This window comes from Neofelis nebulosa, chromosome 13 (genome assembly GCF_028018385.1).
Source record: "Neofelis nebulosa isolate mNeoNeb1 chromosome 13, mNeoNeb1.pri, whole genome shotgun sequence".
Taxonomy (NCBI): Eukaryota; Metazoa; Chordata; class Mammalia; order Carnivora; family Felidae; genus Neofelis; species Neofelis nebulosa.
In genome coordinates, this window is record NC_080794.1 from 13,014,339 (window position 1) to 13,036,744 (window position 22,406).

The 22,406-nt window shown below is 47.4% G+C and overlaps 1 protein-coding gene across 6 annotated transcripts in view; it reads left to right on the forward strand.

The window, feature by feature from the left end:
- The window catches only part of SGMS1 (sphingomyelin synthase 1), a 282,666-nt gene that overhangs the window by 219,044 nt on the left and 41,216 nt on the right, over window positions 1-22,406 (forward strand). The gene's annotated exons all lie outside the window — the stretch shown is intronic.

Consider the following 22,406-nt stretch of genomic DNA (forward strand, 5'->3'; position numbering starts at 1 on the left):
TTTTGCAGAAAAACCGTAGCTTCTTGAAAAAGTAATAATAGCGAGTGCTTTACCTAAATTTTCTCATTTCGTCCTCTTACCAGCTGTATAATAACAAACAGCCCATGGCAACTTCACAGGTACTTTCATCTTCGTGGTTCAGCCGAGGAAAGCAGGCAAGTTAAAAACCTCGCCCTTGGTCACGTGGCAGAAACCGGTGGAAGGGGCATGAGAACACACATCCATCTACCTGATTCCAAAATTTGCGTTCTTTGTCTGACCTTTGCCATAGCAGTGGCTTTCACTTATGGAGGCCTTACTGTGGGCCAGAACCACTGCTTATGGAAACAACTCTGTGAGGTTCCCAGCTTCGTTAAGGGTCCGCGTCGGCATTACCAGTAATGCGACGGGGACATCGCCTTCCCCGTCATACAATGCCCTGAATAGGACACGAGGTATTCTTGCCAGAATGCACAACCTCAGTCTAGAGGGAACAGCCTTGAAACCCAAATTGAGAGACACCCCACGGAAGAACTGTAGTCCCTTAGCGGTGTCAAGGCCACGAGGCACAAGAAAAGATCAGGGATGGCCACACGTTCGGGGAGACCGAGGAGGCGGGATGACTGCATGGTGGTGGGAACAGAGAGGACATTGGAGGGACCCTAGCAAGACTCAGAGAAGATCGGTCGCTTAGTTGATGTCAGTCTCCCGGTTTTGGTAACTGCACTAAGGTTATCTAAGTTAACAAGGCAGAGCTGGGCAAAGGGCGTTCCTCAGTTTTCTGTAGTATTATTGCAGCTTTTCTGCAAATTTGAAATTACTTCAAAATGAAAGGCCAAAAAAATTTTTTTTTTTTTTAACCACCTCAGATCGATATTATTTATCCTCATTTAAGAGATGACGAAACAAGGAGCTTGGACGTTGGGGTGACTCACCCCAGGTCACACACATGGCGGTCGTTGTCCATGACGGAAGGAGAGAGGATTCGAACCCAGTCTTGGACATTGCAGAGCCCACTTGAACCCCTAGGCCTGTGGCTGCCTCGTGTTCAAGTGTGTGTGCTCCAGAAACAGCAGCCCTGACCAGACTGTACTCCAGTTACACAGGCTTTATATTGACAGAAAGAATGCCTTTGTCCCTGTTGGGAAAAGCAGTGCATGTCAATAATATAAAATTATATATATATATCTTAGATATATATTTAAGATATATATCTAAGATATATATCTTAGATATATATTTTATATACATATATATATAGTGTGTGTGTGTGTGTGTGTGAAGCAGTATTAAGAGAACTTTGTATTTAAGGCAATTAAAAAAAATCACTGAAATAGCCCAAGTCAAAGTTACATAGATGTTTACCAAGGAAAAGGGAAACTTCATTAAAAAGCTGTTGAAATGGTCTTCACATCATTTCTACATCCTGCGTCTCCAAACTGCAAATACCCAGTTTCCGTCTCTTCTTGCCGCCCTCTCAAACTTTTCTCTATAAATACGGGGCGCCTGGGTGGCTCAGTCGGTTGAGCGGCCGTCTTCAGCTCAGGTCATGATCTCGTGGTCCGTGAGTTCGAGCCCTGCGTCGGGCTCTGTGCTGACAGCTCAGAGCCTGGAGCCTGTTTCAGATTCTGTGTCTCCCTCTCTCTGACCCTCGCCCGTTCATGCTCTGTCTCTCTCTGTCTCAAAAATAAATAAACGTTAAAAAAAAAAAATTAAAAAAAAAAATACGGGTGGCCCAGTTACACCAGTGAAGCTTATACTGTTTAATTCACAAGATACAAGAAGAGGAAGGGCAACTATGTGGCTCAGTCCGTTGAGTGTCGGACTCTTGGTTTCAGCTCAGGTCATGATCTCACCGTCCATGGGTTCGAGCCCAGTGTAAGGCTCTACAGTGACAGTGGGAGCCTGCTTGGGATTCTTTTTCCCTCTCTCTCTGCCCCTCCCCTACTTTGTTTTGCTTCATTAAAAAATTGATAGTTTGAAAATACATGTTTGGGAAAAAAAAACAGCATTGTTTCAAAAGTTCAATCAGAAGATGAGAATACAAGTTTGAAAGGAAATCCTGGATAATTTTTTTTTAAGTTTATTTATTTTTGAGAGAGAGAGGCAAGGGAGCATGAGTGGGAGAGAGGCAGAGAGAGAGAGAGAGAGAGAGAGAGAGAGAGAGAGAGAGAGAGAAAATCCCATGCAGGTTCCTCACTGCCAGCACAGAGCCCGACACGGGGCTCGAACTCAGGAACCCTGAGATCATGACCTGAGCCAAAACCAAGAGTTGGGACGTCTAACCAACTCAGCCACCCAGGTGCCCTGATCCTGGATAAATTTTTTAAATTCTGATAAAATAGAATTGCAATGGAAGTGTTTTTAAGCTTTAAAAGAAAAGAATCATTTGCTTTGTTCATCTCAAATATGTAAGTGATAAATTCTGGATAATTCCTTGATGTAATAATAGGATTAAAACTGTTGTACAAGAATCTAACCTGAAATCACTTTCTCAGCCTCCATGGCCTGGCCTGTAAAATAGGGGTACAGTAAACTTCCCCAAAATATTTGCTGAGAGAATTAGATAATTTTATAGCTTATAAAGTACCAGCAAATAAAAAATGTAAGATTCATTTTTCTCTTTTTTTTTTCCCTAAAAAATCTCTTCCTTCCTTCCAAGAACCTATTATACTTTGAGTGTAACTCCTGTGGAAGTTAATAGCCTTCTAAAGACTTTGACCTTTGCTGTTTTGATTTCCATGTGTTAGGTGTCTCACAGAAGCATAGAGGACAAGTTGCTGTTTGCTGAGGCCGCATCAGCCAGCGTGCCGTGGTGCCGCTTTTCATAGCCTGTGATTCCCGTAGCCCTGTGATAGAGCTAGCGGGCCACAGAACGAAGCCCAGGGACAGGCCTCGGGGGTTTCGTGAGACCAGAACCCTTGCAGCGGCTGGTTTTGAGAGGAGCTGTAAGTGAGATGTGTCTGCTGGGTTCAGTCTGTCAGTTCCCTGCGTCTCCTCTCCAAGTTGCTGGGATTTTTGGTGTGAGTAGGGTGACAGGTGGAATGCGTGTGTTGAGGAAGGCATCTACCTTTCATTAAAAAAATTTTTAATGTCTATTTATTTTTGAGAGAGAGAGAGAGAGAGAGCGCGTGCACTAGCGGGGGAGGGGCAGAGAGAGAGGGAGACACAGAATCTGAATCAGGCTCCAGGCTCTGAGCCATCAGCACAGAGCCCGACGCAGGGCTCGAACTCACGAACTGTGAGACCATGCCTGAGCCGAAGCCGGACACTTGACCGACCGAGCTACCCAGCTGCCCTGGGCATCCACCTTTAAAATAGCTATTTAGGGGCACCTGGGTGGCTCAGTCAGTGATCTCAGGTCATGATCTCAAGGTTTGTGAGTTCGAGCCCTGCGTCGGGCTCGTAGCTGTCCGTACAAAGCCCACTTCGGATCCTCTGTCCCCCTCTCCCTGCCCGTCCCCTGCTTGAGCGCTCTCAAAAATAAAACCTTAAAAAAATGATAAAGAAAACAGATATTCTTTTTTATAGCCTTTTACTTATTAGAAGAATAATAGGTACTCGTGATACTACGTTTTGAGCTCTGAGAAGATATGTAGAATCATTAAGTCACCGGGGGTAACTGTCATCAGTTTGGTATGTGGACCTAAACTCTGATTTTCTGTGCGTGTGTATCTGTCTGTATGATGCAGATATCACAAAACTGTGATCCTGCCATACGTGTACTGTACTTGCTTAAAATTGGCAGTGTAGACCATCGTGGTATTTCTCCGTATCCTGGAACACTCTCCAAGAAGATAGCTTATAACGGTGTGGAAATGCGCATAAGGGTGCTTACCGATGCGCTTGGTCAGTTTCTTGTTGTTCACGGGGCCTCTTTTCCCCAGAGACAGGCTGGTGCCATCTGAAACCCACAGCTCAAAACCAACTAAATATAATCTCAGCCCTGAACTCCTAAGCTTCCTACCGTGTAAACGTTGCCTAATACAAAGGTAGGTGTACGTATACCTAACAGAATCTAACAATCTGATTTTATCTGCTAGTTTTACCCTCGGGGGACCAGAGCATTTAAAAACAGGAGGTCTGTCATCTACCCTTGTGCGGCTCGACTCTGGGATGGGGTGGGGGGCCTGCCGGGGGCCGGGACCGGCGCTGCTTGGTTTTGTTCACTTTCCTTCTGACCACAGCCGCCACTGCCAGCAATGTTGGGTGGGTTTCTGAAGACACAGGGGACTGGGGGCCCCAGGAAGACGGGGCTTCAGGGAAGGTGTGGTCTAGGGCTGCCTGGCCTGGGCAGCTGTTTCCAGATGGACATTTATGTTTTATTATTTTTTTTTGATGCTGATTTAGTTTTTGAGAAAGAGAGAGAGCAGGGGAGGGGCAGAGAAAGAGGGAGACAGAAAATCCCAAGCAGGCTCCTCGCTTTCAGCTCAGAGCCCGAATCAGGGCTCGAACCCACAAACCATGAGATCGTGGACCCAAGCTGAAACCAGGAATCGGACGCTTAACCAACCGAGCCACGCATGCACCCCTGGCGTTTATATTCTAAAAGACGTTAATGCTGGACTTGAGAATTCTTCAGCAGTGTTTTCTTCCCTCTTCTCTTTCTCCTTTTCCTCTCACACTCTTTGTAATCTTTATTTTTTTTGAAAGCACAGAGTGGTACATGGTTACTGCCTATAGATCATGTGTAAGCTGGTGACATTTCCTCACGCACTCCCAGTTTCCACCCTGTTATCCCATCGCCTCTGTATTGTACACAGTTGCAGACTTGGAATGCTTACGCACACGTATATACATGCATACGGCAAAATACCTGCATTTTAAAATGAAAATCGTGTGTGTTTCTATATCACAGCCATGTTGGTATCTGCAGATAATTCCTCATTCCGTCAGATGACTGTCTGGTATGTTATGCTGTGAGGAGGCACCGCATTGACTTACCCAGATCGCGACGAAGGATGTCTAGATGCTTCTGCGGTATAAACAGGGCTGCAGTGAATGTTCTTGAACGTCCATCTTGACTCGTGAATATGTCTATAAGGCAGATTCTTAGAAATGAAGTTTCTGGGACGTGAAGTAAGTTGTAGATTTTGGTAAATCATGTCACGTTGCCTTACGTAAAGGCTAGGACAGTCTTAACTCACTTCCGTCTAATTATTTCTGCTTGTGTTGAATCTCACACACATTATTTGTGTTTATCTCCTGTCCCACACTTTTGGTACCCTTCGTTCCATTTATCCCACCTGTCGCGTTGTCTGTGAGACCCTTCCCAGACCTTCGGTTCTCACTGTCAGGGATACACGGCACTTGAAGAATGGAGGCTCAGTACGGTCATGACGTCCAGAAACCAAAACCTTAGTCATCTTGGAAATGATAAAGTCAGCCCCAAGTTCAGTGCGTTACTCTGCGTCTGTTGTGGATGCTGGTCTGATGTTCCTTAATGATGGGTAATAGCCATCAGGTGGGAACTGCAGTATTAATTAGGAGGCGCGATGTGCTGGATAACTAGTAACCATTAGTTCCGCCTAGTCATTCATTCATTCAGCCAGCCAGCCAGCCAGCGAGTATTTACTAAAAGACTGTGCTGTGTGAGATGCCCCACTGGTCCCTGAACAGTTGAGACTTTCATACACATATGGGGTGCTTCTGAGTAAGAGTTTCTGACTAGGGCATGAGTGTCCCCGAACACTGGGGGTCTCACGCCGGAGGGGATTGGCTCTGAAGGTGTGCACTGAGGGGGGGGGGGGCGGGAGGGGGGCAGAGCGCCTGCTCAGGGTCTGTGCCCGTGCGCTCAGCAGCATGGAGCACACTTCACAGAACTGAAGAAGGAGCACAGGAGGGGTAGGGAGGCAAATAGGAGGCTGGGGGACATTGTAACTTACTTAGGAGCGTGGTGTGTATGTTCCTGTGGCTCGCAGGGTGCCCGGGACAGTGCTCACTGCTAGTATGTACTTCATAAATGTTTGGTTTTATTTTGATTAACCAATTTGGCTTTTAGGGATACGTATAATTTTTTAGTCCTTAGCACTTCAGTGCTGGCTCTGTTTATATCCAGAAGAAAGGCTCGTTAGGATTATAAATATATATTTATAAATATTCTATTATAAATAGAAGCTGAATTTGAGCTGTGTCCTCAGGAGAGTTGACGTGCCTGCCGCCCTGCCAAAGCGCTCTGGTAATCTGCTCTCTGAGTGCTGATCAACAGGTTCCTTTAGTGAGCAGGTGTCTGTGTAACACGTCCCGAGGTCGGTCTGGGCAAGCAGGACTTATTTTAGGTACAAGGGCCTTTTATCACGCGTGTAGCTTGACCACGGTAGCCTAGGCGTGGAGCATGCTCAAGGTATGGTATAGACACGTGTATGGGACCGCCTGGGTTATTTTATGGTAAGAATGCAGTTGTCAGAAACGATTTGGAACGGGGGCGCCTGGGTGGCGCAGTCGGTTAAGCGTCCGACTTCAGCCAGGTCACGATCTCGCAGTCCGTGAGTTCGAGCCCCGCGTCAGGCTCTGGGCTGATGGCTCGGAGCCTGGAGCCTGTTTCCGATTCTGTGTCTCCCTCTGTCTCTGCCCCTCCCCCGTTCATGCTCTGTCTCTCTCTGTCCCAAAAATAAATAAAAAACGTTGAAAAAAAAATTAAAAAAAAAAAAAAAAAAAAAAGAAACGATTTGGAACGCTGTTGTGGGCCTTTCAAGGTGCTAAATCGTACCCTCCTTATTGAGAGATCCTTTTCCCCCAGAGGTAGTGTGTGGTTGCTGTTCTCAAGTCATTCTCCAGTTTTGATCTTTGTGATTGGTGTTTTGTTCTTCTACAGATTAAATCCGTATTTTCCCTCGCTCCTTGTTTCTCTCTTAAACTTGAAATAACCCGTGACATTTGGAAGTGAAATTGTTTGAGCTCACCGTTTACATCTTCAGATCATTTGACAAGATTTTGAAATGCTTTTCATGAGCCAGGCCACCTCCTCGGGTTATGATAACGCAGTGTTCTCCTTGTACGTGAAACTGACGTGTGCGCAAGCGGCTCAGGTGTTAACGCGTGTAGAAGTGTGAAGACAGAAAAGAAAACGTGAGCACTGCCTGACTTGGGCACTTAAAAAACACAGCTCAGTGGCCAGGCCCTGCTGGGTAATGATAATGGGGGGCCCTGCTCAGGGCCCTATTCCCTGGGACTGTTCAGCCGCCGCTGCAGACTGATGAGCGGTCTGTCCGTGAACAATCCAGAAGCTCTCATACTTCGGAGCTGTTGGGAAACACGAGTAAGCCCTCCTGTTTAGGCTGTGCTAAGCACCGTGGTACTCACACACACCTGATCGAACTTACTACTGAGGACGATCTCGGTAACTTTGAAAAACGTAAGGGCAGGGGCGCCTGGGTGGCTCAGTCGGTTAAGCGTCCGACTTCGGCTCAGGTCATGATGTCACAGTTTGTGGGTTCGAGCCCCGCGTCCGGCTCTGTGCTGACAGCTCAGAGCCTGCGGCCTGCTTCACATTCTGTGTCTCCCTCTCTCTCTCTCTGCCCCTTTCCTGCTCATGCTGTGTCTCTCTCTGTCTCAAAAATAAATAAACATTAAAAAAAAAGAAAAGTGTACGGGCTTAATTTGAGGTGCAGAAGGATGGTGTTTATAATTTGGAGGGAAACCCGGGTTTTTTTTTTACTTTAATTTATTGTGTAAATATGAAGAGGAACTTTCCTTTGAATACTTTTCTGGTTTGGAGATGGTGGTCTTGACTCTGCATTTTCTCTTTGCTTTGCCTGTGGCAAAGAGGGAAAATGGAGAAGCCTCTCTGAACGTCCTTTTTGAGGCATAGCAATTGGACGGCCGATTCCTTTTATGTGTTGAAGCAAGGAAGTGCTTAAGCCAGAACGGCTCAGTGTTTTCTTCTACTAAAGTAAGTCTATCAGGAAGAAGGTGTGGGATCAAAAGACATGTTTTCCTGTCTGAGTATCCTAGATGTATTTCTTTTCAAGAGATTACTTATTCTTTAATGAATTTTTTGATGATGTAGTTTATGGATTTATTCTCTTCTTATAGGTGGGAGAAAATGAGTTTCAAAGAGAATAATCTGTTTATTCTCCCATTGGGAAGAATCTGGATTTAAGACCTATGCTCTGAGGGGCACCTGGGTGGCTCAGTCAGTTAAGCGTCCGACTTCAACTCAGGTCATGATCTCATGGTTCGTGGTTTCGAGTCCCATGTCAGGCTCTGTGCTGACAGCTTGGAGCCTGGAGCCTGCTTCAGATTCTGTGTCTTCCTCCTTCTCTCTCTCTCTCTTAAATAAATGAACACTTAAAAAAATATAGTCAGCTGTCTTCCTTAGCCACTATTTCTTTTTTCACCAGTGAAACAGGTATTTATACCGAGTGCCTACGATGTACGGAGCACTGTGCTAGCTCCTGGGGATGCAGTAATGAAAAAACACGACAGGGACCTTCCTTTGAGGAACTTGCATCCCGGTAGGACACAGAGACGCTCAGTAAGTGAGATGATGTAGGTAAGAGGATGGCCGCAGGATGGACGCTTGTCTGAAGAGGTGCCGTCAGAGTGAAGAAATAGGGTGAAAGTGCCCCAGGCAGCAGTGACTGCATGTTCAAAGGCCCTGCGGCAGTTGGCGACTAGAAGCAGTCCAGAGTAATTGAAGCATACAAAGTGTGCAGTGGCGGCTCTTGGCCATGCGACGGCAGGAAGGGTCTGGAAAGCTACGTAACAAGCGCAGGAAGCGTTGCAGGATTTCCAGGCGGGGAACCGCCCTTGAAGAAGCTCTCCTGGGCGCCTTATGGAGACCGCTTGGGGTGGGCGGGTTGAGGCCGGGGCAGCAGTTCAAGCGAGATGTGGTATTGTGCCGCGGTGGCTGCGCGGAAAGAAGAAGGAAGCGGGGTCACGGTCCGCTGCCAGAAGCTGGAGGTGCTGGTTGTTGGTTTTGTTGTTTTGTTGTTTTGGTTTTAATTAGGGTTCTTCCTCATCTTTGGCAGGGCAATGGCTGTAACTGTGTTTAACTGGTGAGATTGGATTTTTTTTTTTCCTCCCCATTTGTTGGTTGTGTGTGTGTGTGTGTGTGTGTGTGTGTGTGTGTGTGTGTGATTGGCCTGCTTGTAATCTTTGTTTAAAGTCTTTCCCTTTAACTGATTTTTCGATAGTTCCTTGTATTTGTGATCTGCGACAGGTTAGAAAAACATCTTGCCCGGTGTTTTCATTTATGAAGTAGTTTGACTGGTATCTTTATGGTTGTTTGTTTAAGGCTGTGGCTCCTACCCTTGGCGTGATATTTGTGTTTATGGTAGAGACTTCATGAATACACGTGAAGCCGAGAGAACACTTTACATGTGATCCACTTTGAACTTACTTCACTCTACACTACAGAGTGATAGATGTTCGAAGCCGTTTGAAAGCAAAGAATGTGTTTCAACAGAGAACAAGCCGGTGGTTGACGGAGGGAAGCAGGTGGGGGACGGACAGATGGGTGAAGGGGAGAGGGAGACACTTCAGTGACGGGACGAGTCTGTCCTGGGGATGAAGGTCTCGGCACAGGGAATACAGTCACTGGTGCTGTGATGGCGTCGAATGGTGAGGACAGCAGCCACCCTTGTGGTGAGCACGTCATAACAAACAGGGAAGTCAGACCACTGTGGGCCACACCTGCCACTAACAATGCCACACTGTGTGTTAGTCGTGCTCAAAACGTTTGTTTAGAAATAACGGATTTCAGGGGCTCCTGGGTGGCTCAGTCGGTTAAGCGTCCGACTTCGGCTCAGGTCATGATCTTGCAGTTTGTGAATTTGAGCCCCGTGTCAAGCCCTGTGCTGACAGCTCAGAGCCTGGAGGCTGCTTCAGATTCTGTGTGCCCCCCCTTTTTGCACCCTCCCCCCCAAAAAAAATAAATACTAAAAAATTTTTTAAAAAAGAATGTATTTCACCACACGAACATTAGCCATAGCTGTGTTTGTTCAGATCTCCTATTTTTTTTCATCATGGCTTTTGCTAATTTTACAATTTACATAATTTTACACAGTTTCTACAATTCACCTGTCCATCATTGATTTGGTTCACCATTTGCAGGGTTCTAATTTTGTTGCGTTAAGTTATGGTAGCCAGAGAATAAAACTTAGGAAGTTTCTTATATAAAGCAAGGGTACATGCTTAAGTATCTTAGGTGAGATGGCAGGCTAGCTCTGACTTGAAGTGTGGTCACCTAGAAGCCAGGAATCGGCCATGTTGCTGATGGTAGGGTCACTACATGCACATTAGAATCAGATGGAAGGAGCATCGGTTGTGGCCCGAGGTTCTAGTTCCTTCTGGCTCTGGTACCTGCTTGGACTGCTTAGGTGCGGATCTCTATTGGAGGAGGTCTCCAAAATCCTTTGCAGCTGGGGAAGGGCGAGGGGAGGAGCGCGTGATTTTTGCGGACCCTCTGCTGCCCCCTTGTGGTACTCGGCCTCGGTGCAAAGCTGGAGCTTCAGGCTTTTCTCCAGACAAGTCCGCCTCGGTGCCCGCCAGTTTGATGGACAAGGATCGTCCCTTCTGTGCAGCTGAACTTTGTGCTGTTGACCACTGGTTAATTAATAAAAGAGCACAGCGGTTAGCATCATGTATAGAGAGACGTTAAATCACCACATTGTACACCTGAAACTAACGTAACATTGTGCATCAACTACAGGCAAATTAAAAAAAAAAAATTGGGGGAGGGGGCGCCTGGGTGGCTCAGTGGGTTAAACGTCTGACTTCGGCTCAGGTCATGATCTCACGGCTGGTGAGTTCAAGCCCCACATCGGGCTCTGTGCTGACGGCTCGGAGCCCGGAGCCCGCTTCGGATTCTGTGTCTCCCTCTCTCTCTGCCTTTCCCCTCCTCATGTTCTGTCTCTCAAAGGTAAAAAGTTTTTAACTTAAAAAAAAAAATGAAGAAACCCAGTGAATGTGGGCCCCAGAAGTTTAAGAAGTTATCAGGTAGTTAGAACCAAGGTCGTGGCCGGTGGCTGGCAAGAAGCTGATGTTGGATACTCATTTTATAACAGTTCTTATAATAGCTGTCGGGGTGGGGAGGGGAGTGGGGGAGTGCTTAATGCGTCTATTTTGAGTGTGGATACAAAGGTAGAGGAGACCTCCACTAGCTTTTTGGAAGCAAGCCTTCATGGCAAAGGCTGCCCAGAGGACGCCCATGTAAGTGCCATCCACTTAGAATCCACCCTCGGGACGCTCTCTAGTCTGAAAAGAGTTTGCGCCCATCTAGCTGTCCACGCAAGTATTAGAAATTTATTTTGGGACATAGACTTGAACTTGATTTCTCCTCTCTGGGCCTGTGAGTTGTTGCTAATTTGGGAACATGGTGTTGTTCCCCCGGGTCATGTTCCCTAAATTAGCTTTCCTTTTACCTCAGTGAGTTACATTTATTTCTGTAGGTGTAAGTTGAGAAGAGATGGGGTAGGCTTTTTCTCACTGAAATGGAAGTGTTCCATTCCATTAGAATTACGTGGTATTTCTAATCCTCGGGGGACTGGCAAAAAAACCTTCACTGCAGATGAGATTTCTTTATTTTATAGTAATCAGGAAACCGTCTTCTGTCATTTCTGCCTGCTCTCAGTCTGTTACCAACACTGGGCAGTCCCCAGTTGGAACACCAAAAGTATACTTTAAATTAGCTGCATCTTAGTGCTCTGTGTGGTGGTTTGGGCCCCAGTGGGTCTTCCAAAGCCCACAGATGGTTAAAAATGACCATGCTTTTGAGGAAAATCATCAGCACACATCTAACTAAAAATCTCTAACTGCTTCTGGGCCACGGAAGCGTTCAGGGGGGTGGGGGGAGGGGAAGCAGTAGAAACTGAAATCTTAAGCCTTCCAGGACATTTTGATGGTATATGAGACAAGGGGAAAATATATTTGAAATGTGAACTCCGCAAATCTGGGGGACATGGTCCCTGTCTGTAAAATGCATCCATACTTTACAGTACTGTTATTCTGGGGGTTCGTATGGTATTAAAGAGACACCATTGCCTGTTAACAGCAGCGTGGCTGAAAATCACGCAATAACTCCACGTCTAGATATCGCAGGGAGGGAAGCAATAACCTTTTCTTGTAGCCATCTCACACTCTCTGGCTGGGGTCCGATAAATGAGACTTGACAAAAGACAGATGAGCCAGAGAAAAAGCCCAGCGAGCTGACCAAGGTGATGAGGCGCTCGAAGGAACGGGAAGAACTTGGGTCGATACAGCATCTCGACAAGAAGAACAGTAAAGTTTCTTAGTGAAGGCAAGACCAGGGCTGAAGGACGTGGGTCTTCTCTCGGGCAGCAGCAAAGGCGTGCAAGGTCTGTCCTGTGGATCCTCCGGGCGGAGTCTGAGGTGCTCTCCTGGCTCCCCTTCCGCTGTTCCAGGTAGAGAGGCGGGGGCGACCTTGACAAATTCATGTGCAGCTTGTGGGCAGGCGGGGAAGGGCAGAGCGCCTTTCTTGTGTCTGCTTCCCCTCGATGGCCTTCACCTGACAGCAGACCTCTGTCAAGGTAGCCCATCTCGGGGCGGTGCATTCTGCTGTCTCCACATCCCAAGTCTGCCTTGGGTCTTCTGGCCGGCAACCGGCAGGCGGGCAGAGCGTCCTTCAAGATGTCGCCTCCCGTTTTCCTTTCACGTGACCTGTTAACCGGACCGTGATAACAGGAACGTATATTCTCAGCTTTTACGGCCACTTGGGGAACGCTTTCACCCCTGGCCACTCCTGTCCCCCTCAGTTCTGAGAAATCCCTTCTCTCCCACATACGAAACTCCCTGGATTCTGTTCTTCATGTTTTTACCTTTGCTCTCAGTTTTCCATCTCTGTCTTCTTCCACGGAGAGATTTCTTTTTTTTCCAACTGAATATGTTGTGCTGTTTTCATGTTTACCGTGAATTCATTCACAAACGGCTTTCCTTTTAAGATTCTCCGACTGCCTTTCCGTGCGTGGCCCATTCTGTTCGCGGCGTCTGTCTGAGGTCGTGAATACTCGTTTTTCTCCACATTTGGAATTCCCTACTTAGTGGGTGTTCCGTGCCCTGTTTTGTTTCAGTCTCTGGCTTTCCTGTGTATTGGAGAGTTTCTTCAGATGTCTGTTACCTTTCATTTGTCCATTCGAATTGTAAGGGAAGCGCCAGAGATGCTGTTCGAGCCGCGCCCTTCACTCCTCTTGTTTTCTGCGGATTTCAGTGCCAGACGGTCCGGGTCCTTTTCTCTTCCAGTGTCTGGGGTTCGGGAAGCCTTGGGTCTTCCTCTGCCGGGATGTGTTCAGCCTGGCAGCCGGCGTCGGGGGCTGTAAGGAGGCGAGGGGCCGGGGCAGGTGTGACGTCGCATCTGTGTGCATGTGCTTTCCTTAGTCCCTGTTTTCGTGCGATGCCCCTGCTCTTAACGGCGCGGGTGCCCCCCTTCCGCGGAAGACACGTGCAGGCTCCCCAGCTGCGGGGAGAGGCGGGGGCAGCTTCCTAAATGGTCTTCTAACCGGTCCTTCTATCTTGAGTCCCGCCTTCCCCCCCTCCACTCCCCCCTTCTCCCCTCCCCAGCCGCCCCGATCCTTCAAGGCACCTGTGCCAATGAGCATCTCACCCCCCTGGCTTCTCTTCCAGAAATCACATTGCTTCTCATCCTTCCTTCCCGGGGGCTGGGGCTCTGCTTCCTTGGCTCCTCCCATCTCTTCCCAGCCGGCCACCTGCTTCTTCACCTACCCTCTCTGCTCTTCTCCTTGCCTTTCCTGTTCCTTCTTTTTGAAAAACCAGGAGAGCTTGAAGAGGCCCTGGAAACGAACACATAATCACTGAGACACCTACCCTGAAATGCGATTCCTCTCTTGAGCAACTGGACTTCGTTTTCCGTCTCCCCTGCTACACTGTATGGATGCTGGAGGACTGGAGCTTGGGGCTTTGAAAAAACTTGTCCGTTGCCTTTCAACCAAGACACCTTAGATGTTTGACCATTTCTCTTCCTTTCACGAGCCCGCCTAGCTCTTGTTCTCCCCGCTTTCCTCTGGGGGCATCCGCCGGGCAAAGGCCCAGGGGAGAACCTGGGATTTTCTCATAATTTCTTGAAACACACCTGTCTTTTCTTTTTCTCCTCTTACTGTTTCATTGAGGTTTCAACTTTCATTTACCTCTTTTGTATACTCACTTCGCAGCCTTTTCAAACTTACTTCATTTTCTCAAGGTCGTGGTTTGGCAAACTTCCTGTTTGTCACACCTGCCAAATTTCTCCCTCATGGTGGATTATTTCCTTGTGTGATTTATAATTTTCAATTCTCGTTCTTCGTCAGCTCAGAGCACTTCTTCCGTGGGAATCCTGTGAACTCTTGCCTGCTGAAAGGGCTCGAAGGGGTTGTTCTGTGTTAACTTCTCGTGTGTGTATTTGCATCAATTTCTTGGCTTGGGACCCACACCGCACAGGTCATGCGAGTTCGAAGTCCGCATCGTCGGGTACTAATTTCACAGGCCCACTTTTTGTCGTCTTAGAGGGATTCTTGTTTAGTTCAAGGGTCTTAGTTCAGTCTTAGTTCCATTTGCCTGCCTGGATCTGGCCACAGGCCGTGTCGTCTGCCCACGCTTGGGTCTGGACACCCCAGCCCCTGGCCGTTAGGGTCCAAGGCTGGCATCCCTCTGGGCTGCTGTGCTGGCTCGTATCTTCCCTACCCACATGAGCATGGGTGTAGCCCCCGTCCTCTGCCTGTAGGGAAAGGCTGTCAGGTGGAGACACAGGCTGTGTCGTGGAAGGCCATGGCGGAGGCTCAGGAATGTGAACATCGTCCAGGCAGCTGTAGGAGCCCCCAGAGGCCTCCAGCATCCGGTGAGGAGATCGCCCTGCACACCACAGAGGCCCGTCTGACGGCAGCATGGCGGTGGCTGCCGTGGAGTCAGACTGCAGGCAGAAACCAAAGTGGAAGCAAACAGAGGTAAGGAGAGGGGAGCCTTTCCCCGGCTTCTTGGGGCAGATGCGATCACCGCGCACCTCAGCTGGACGTGAGAGCCGTGCAACTTGGAGACCCTGATTATTTCCCAGCATGCCTTGAGTGCTCCTACAGGGGTCTGTGTCCAAGGACCATGGATTATCCAGATGAATATTAAATATTCCTGCTGGGGGCGCCTGGGTGGTTCCCGTTGGTTAAGCGTCCAACTTCAGCTCAGGTCGTGATCTCACAGTTCGTGAGTTCGAGCCCCGCGTCGGGCTCTGTGCTATCAGCACAGACCCCGCTTTGGATCCTCTACCCCCCCGACCCCTCTCTGCCCCTTCCCCACTCGTGTGCTTTCTGTCTCTCTGTCTCTCTCTCTCTCTCAAAAATAATAAATAAATAAATAAATAAATAAATAAATAAATAAATAAATAAAGTAAGTAAGTAAGTAAGTAAGTAAGTAAGTATGTAAGTAAGTAAAATAGTCCTGCTGGTTTCAGACTTAGGCAGCTTATCAGTTGGGTGGAAATAGATCATCTTCAGAGTTTGGTAATTGGGTTCTGACAATGAAACCCCAGGGGGGAACTGCAGTGATTAGCTGTCACTGGAGACCTGCATGGTTTTCCTTACTGAAATGACAATAGGGCAGGGTTTCAAACAGTCAGTAGGTAGCTGGATGGATGGGTATTGAAAGCCTGGATGACAGAACAGTGGTAATTCTGATGGTTTGTCATTGTTTTCTCTCTGGAATGATGGGAAATCTCTGAGACCAGAACTTCTTTATGCACTTAGGTTCGGATCTGAGCTTTATCTTTGTTGATAGTTCGGCTCATATCCTGGGACCGTTCTGTTTTGGAAATAGGAGGACTCGGGAACCTAGTTATACACAGGAGGCAAAGAATCCACTTATTTGGAGAAATCTGCAAGCACGCTTCTGATTTTGAAAGAAAGATAATGTAGGAAGCATGTATTTTTAATTTTACAGTGTAGCCTCCATGTTTAAAAACAATATGCTTGAAGGAAAAACAACCCTTCTCTAAACAGAAGTAATATGTATTTATCAGAGAAATTAGAAGAGAGTGAAAAAAAATTAAGCAGAAACTTAGTTTACAATTTCAACATCCAAAGGTAACAGAAGCTGACATGTACCTTCTAGACTTCTTTTTTTTTAATGTTTATTTTTGAGAGAGAGAGAAAGAGTGAGAGAGAGACAAAGTGTGAGCAGGGAAGGTGCAGAGAGAGAGAGGGAGACAAGAATCAGAGGCAGGCTCCAGGTTCTGAGCTGTCAGCACAGAGCCCGACGTGGGGCTCGAACTCACAAACCACGAGATCATGACGTGAGCCGAAGTCGGTCACTTAACCGACTGAGCCAGCCACGTGCCCCTCGACTTCCTTTCTGTGGATAGTTGTGATACATGTATGTTCACAAAAATGCCTTCATTGTCTTTTGTAACCTGTTTGACAAATCTGCATGTGTGTATCACTACAGCTATAGAAACATCGTCCGGTCTTTAGCAGAGGCGTAATTAGTATTCTGTTGTGTTGTGTGATGCTATATTTAATTCTCCCTGTAGAACTCTTAGGTGGTTTTTAATTTTTGCCACAGTAAGTGGTTCTTTGAATTTTCTGGCTGCTGAATGTTTCTGTTCGGCCCTGGAATTACTCAAATGAGCTCCTCTTGCTGGTGGTGGGGCTCCCCTGGAAATGGATGACACGCGTGTATTTCATACCATCAGAGAACAGCCACAACCGTGGAACAGCGTATCCAGTTGATTTGGCTGGTTTCTTGTCATGATGTCACTGTCCTGCTCTTGTCAGCCAAGAATCATTTCTTTCCCTCTGGAGCACTAGGGACTTCGACACCAGAATGGGTCCCTTTGGGAGGGGCCGTTTAAAAGGAGGCTGTCGGTGGGTTGTTCTAGGGCAACTGCTGAGAAAGAACTCGTTTCCGATCTGGTGAAATCTAAGTATCAGACTTCCTGAAATAGACAAGGTGTGGAGGAGAGGGAAGGGTGTCCCCACCTGAGGCTCTCCTAGCAGCCTAACTGGGCCACAGGCCCTTTCTTCTCGTCTCTAAGCAAAATCAGGCAGCATGCACTTAGTTCAAGGAGCCTAAGGGGAGATTTCGTTTGCCAGTCAGAGTTTGACACTGGAGTTTTGAACCGTGCGCGTAACAGCAATCTACAATAAAGGACGGTTTGAAGGTTAAGGCATCCAAAGTGATGTAAAATTTCTTCTGCTCTAGACTGAAGTAAACATGTAGGTCCTTCAGCAGAAGCAATACAGTTGTTACCCCTAACCATTTTTTTCCTTCGGATAAGTACAGTTCTAAGAATTTTGCCTCTGTAGGTTAGCTCTTTATGTGTTAAATAGCAAAAACAAAAACAACAACAAAAAACAACAACAAAAAAACCAAACTATAGCTGATTCGATTGGAGAAAAGCATTCAGGAGTTCTCCACACTGAGTGACAGAATTGGACACCTGTCTCTTGAGTATTGCAGAGGGCCTGGCCTGTGCTGCTCTAAAAGGTCCATTGGGGGGGGGGGTGGGAGGGAGGGGAGGGTGGGTGATGGGTATTGAGGAGGGCACCTTTTGGGATGAGCACTGGGTGTATGGAAACCAATTTGACAATAAATTTCATATATTGAAAAAAAAATAAATAAATAAATAAATAAAAGGTCCGTTAGGTTACTGTTGCCTTTTATGGAAAGTTCTAGGGACGTAAAGACCTTTATCTGGACTTGTAGTGTTTACAAAAAGGCAGTTCATGTGTCTCAAGACTATAATGTTGACGCTTAATTAGTGTTGCTCTTTAACAAGGCACCCACAGGTAGGTTTGTGTCAAAAGTCTGAGCTATTACACACTCACCAAATTGTGGTCTCGCACAAAGTTGATTATTTGAGCTAGTAGAGCAAAATCCGTATAGAGCCTGTGTTACTTTGCTTTTGCTTTTAAACATTTGATGCAGGAAGCAGAAAGAATGTAGCTCACTATATGCTTATAAGATTAATCACGCATGCCCTGCTTGGTACTTTGATTTGCCATTGTTAGCATTCAGAAACATCTGGAACTTTGCTGTACTTTCTTCGCTGACAGGGCAGCTATGTTCGTTCAGTCTTGGGCCCACCATGCCTTAAAAAAATTGTAAAAATTCCATTCAGGGGTACCTGGGTGGCTCAGTCGGTTGAGTGTCTGACTTTGGCTCAGGTCACGATCTCACGGTTCGTGGGTTCAAGCCCTGCGTCGGGCTCTGTGCTGATAACTCGGAACCTGGAACCTGCTTCGGATTCTGTGTCTCCTTCTCTCTCTGCCCCTCCCCTGCTTGCACTCTCTCTCTCTCTCTCTCTCTCTCTCTCTCAAAAGTAAATAGACATTAAAAAAAATTTTTTAATTCAGTTCTTACTTTCATGACACTTACTTTTAACAAGTTCCTTGAAACTTTAAAGGTTAACTGACGTTCAGTAAATAGTTTTTTTACATTTTTATGTATTGCTTTATGTTATCCAAAGCACAGTTGTGCACACATTTCTGAAACTAATGCAATAAGCAGATGGAATAAATCATTCCTCCACAGGAAACTGAGGCCTTGGGATTGGAGGAAAGTACAGAGTAATTATTAGAACTCAGATTTTTCAGGGGCGCCTGGGCGGCTCAGATGGTTAAACGTCTGACTTCGTCTCAGGTCATGATCTCTCAGTTTGTGGGTTCGAGTCCCGCATCGGGCTCTGTGCTGACAGCTCGGAGCCTGGACCCTGCTTCGGATTCTGTGTCTCCCCCTCTCTCTGCCCCTCCCCCGCTCGTTCTCTGTCTTCCTCTCTCTCAAAAAAATGAAAAAACATTAAAAAATTAAAAAGAACTTAGATTTTCTGAGCGATTGTTGTGCACTGCGTTATGCAATGTGTTTTAATTTCTTGAAAACTTGTGTTCATTGTTTAATTCATATCGTAGCTTTTTGTGAACACAACGATGTCTTATTTCTCGACAATACCAGACAATAAGATAATATAGTAGATTCTTTTTGAGCAGAGATAAACCACATACTCATAAATGACTTAGTTCTTTTGTTTGGTTAATGTTTTGTTTTCATTACCAGGCTAATTGCTTTAACATATTTGTCTGGTTGTTGAGAGCTGGCCTTGATAATGAAGTACAAATAGTTTATAGTGTGTTGTGGCACATTATCTGATGGCTTTTATAATTTTAAAGCCTAAAATATCTACTGTAAGAATGGGAGCCGGATTGTGTTAACAGATTTCTTTTTCATTTAGTCTGGGTCCGAGAGAAACCTGCTGGATATAGGATCCGTGATGAGTAGGAGGGGTTGTTCCTGCCCTCAGTCCTGTAGGACTCCATGATTTTGGTTTATAGACTCTTAGCCTGCCCCTCACACGTGTTCACATCCGTGAGGTCGTCGAGTACCTGCAGCGGGGGGCCCGGGACGCATGTTGGGTTCCGTCTCGCTGCAGACTAGCTCTGCTCTTCTGCAGGAGAGTTTAGACGCATCACCGCCCCCTGGACTCTGGTTTACTTCCATCCGAAAATTGCCCATGAACGAGCGTGCCGGCACCTCTTCCCTCTCTCATCTTCCAGTATTTCGGGATATACCGAGTTTATGTCCAGATTTTATTCTCTTTTTACTCTGGAATTCTGAGTACCCAATCTAATGCGTTGAGCTCTGCATTATTTCTGAACATTCTTCCAGGAATGGATTCGGGGCGACTTTTCTGGACGGGGGTAGTAGTTGTTTTCGGAGCTCTGCCCAACATGCAGTCTTCTGGGTCTAGATGGGAAAACACTTCTCAGAAACGCTGCACCCTATCCTATCCTATCCTATCCTATCCTGTCCTATCCTGTCCTGTCCTGTGCTGTCCTATCCTAAAGTGCGCATGTGGGGGGTCTGGGTGGCTCAGTCGGTTATGCATGGCCTCAGCGTTCACTCAGGTCATGATCTCATGGCTTGTGGGTTTGAGCCCCGCACTAGGCTCTGTGTGGACAGCTCGGAGCCTGGAGTCTGCTTCGGATTCTGCGTCTCCCTCTCTCTCTGCCCCGCCCCCACTCACACTCCGTCTCTCTCTCAAAAATAAACATTTAAAAAAAAAAAAAAGTGAGCGTGTGAGGCCAGCCACTTTGTCTCCCACGGCTGGACCCTGGGGTGTCTGAGTAAGTCCTCATCTTTGAGCAGTGACCTTTGAAGTATTGAGTATGCCCGGCAGTTGCTTCCATGGAAATTTTCTTTTCCCCTTTTACGTGATCTTAAAATCGTCTGCAAGAAAATAGCATCTAGGCCTTTATTTTCAAGCTTCAAAGCTTGCTTGAAAAACAAAGGTTTCTTTTCTGAGGAAATTTGGAAGGCTGTTTGAACTCGTGTGTCAGAATGATGGGGCTTTAAAAATGCCATTTGGAGGTGGCAGCTTCAGTCCCTATTTATGAAATGTCACCGGGGGCCCAGTCGGGTGTCAGAAAGCAAGCAGGACATTACCAGAAGAACAAGACATATTTCTTGGCGTAATCAGTAGCTTTAATTCCTTTTCCCCCATGAGGTCCTCAGAGCAGGAGCAGCCCCAGGGAAGGTGGGCAGGGTTGTTGTTAATCCTATTTTCCAGAGGAAACTGAGGCTCGGCAAGGGTTCAGGACTTTCTCAGGAAGGGATGTAGCCAGGCAGGGGCCCGACTCCCCGCTCCCCGACTCACATAAGCGGCCGTCTTTGTGGGCACACGAGCCGGTTACATCACGTGGTCGCAGGTATCCGCGTGGTCGGGATTCAGGGATGGGGATGGGATTGGGAAGGACCTGAAGGACCAAGGGAAGAAGACCTTGGACTTGTTGGAGCGGAGTCGATGGCGGGGTGTGGGCGCTGGGGGTGAGTGCCAGGACGGCCTCGGGGAGGGGACAGCGCTGTTGTCCTCTCACCAGGGGAGCCGTCACTGCGTCACTGCGTCACTGCGTCTTGCTGCGTCTTGACAGTTCCTGTGGCTGTCAGACTGCTGATGGGACTCACTTTTGTGACATCCGTGTTCCTCCATCTGCGAGCGTGTCTGACGGCCTCTATTGTCTCCTACCTTTGGCTGTTTTCCTGTTTTAAAGGTTATTAAGCCTTAAGAGGAGATTATCAGACAATTTCCTCATCAGAAAGAAGTGAAAGCACGAGTTGGCATGGTCTGGTCTCTGTGGTCCCCCGCAGTTTCCCCTCTGGCTGACTTCCCCACCTCCGGCAGGGGAAATGAGGAAGCCACACGAAAAGCCCTTTCATTCCCTTGGGCCTGAACGTTCCACCAGGATTTCTTCTCTAGAGTTCTTATAGCCACTCCCACGTGCAGAAGGCCCCCTTGCCTGTTACTGTCACTCTGCCGGGCAGTATCTGGCGAGTTCCCCTTTCCTGTAGGACCTTCCCGCAGGACTCCCATGTGGCTTGTGTCTTCCCGTCACCGGGCAGGACTGGCGACGACTGATGCTCTTCTCTAGTGCTTTTCAAATGGCCAGAGGTCCACTTTGGCTTCATGTTTCCCTCTGAAGAATGCCCACCGCATCCTCCTTGGCCATCCAAACGGTTTTCAAGCAGCTTGCAGCGTCAGTGGCAATGTCAGTAGGTCTTACTTTCCACGACCCCGTCTACATGCCGGTAGATGTCAGGGGCGTGCCCTGAGGTACTGAGCAGAGGTCGAGTGAGCACCTCCCAGCCCTTGCATGGTGAGTGTGTGGATGCTCAAGGTAGCAGTCCTCCCGCCCTCACTCGTGGTCTCCTGGGTGAAGTGCAGACAGACGCTTGCCACAGGCCGGTGGAACAGCAACGTGGATGCCCAGAAGAGAGAACACCCAGTGTTTTTGCAAGGTCTGGAATATCTTGAGCTGTGCTGCCCTTTGGTTGGTTGCTATGGGGGTGGAGAAACTGGGAGTGGATGGCTGTCCGCCTTCATTCCGGCCTCTGATTCAGGGTACGGTAGAGACGAGTCTGGACTTTGGAATTGAAGACCTGAATTTGGGTCTTGTTTGTGCCCTTACCAATGTGCTCCCTGGGGGGTTGACAGGGATCGCTGGGGAAGAAAAGTGGTGGGGAGCAAGCCTCAGTGAAGTCCATTCGAGGAATCGTGGTAACCCGGTTTTGGTCCCGGACGATTTCCTGGAGCCTCGAACTCATGCACAGTCCCAACTGCCACATACTGCTGGCCCTCGGAGAGGACGTGCACTTCCTAGACTTCATTTGGATGATTTCTAAAGCGCAGAGCATTTTGTCAGATTACGATTCTACGAAGCATACTCGGAAAACACGGTCATGACTCATTTCTAGCCATTAAACCTATTGATTTGTGCACGTTTTTTCGTTTGTTTTTGTTTTTGTTGTTGTTGTTTTGTAGTTAACACCACATTCACCTTTTGAGAAACAAAAGTTAGGCAGCTCTTGGACAGGGTGTTTCCATGGTGAGGGAAAGTAGACTTTGGCTACTGGATAGGATAGAAAATTTGAGAAAGAGAAAAAAAGGATATGGGATCTCCAGACCCCTTTTAGTGCTCCAATTACATACGATTTTTCAAGGG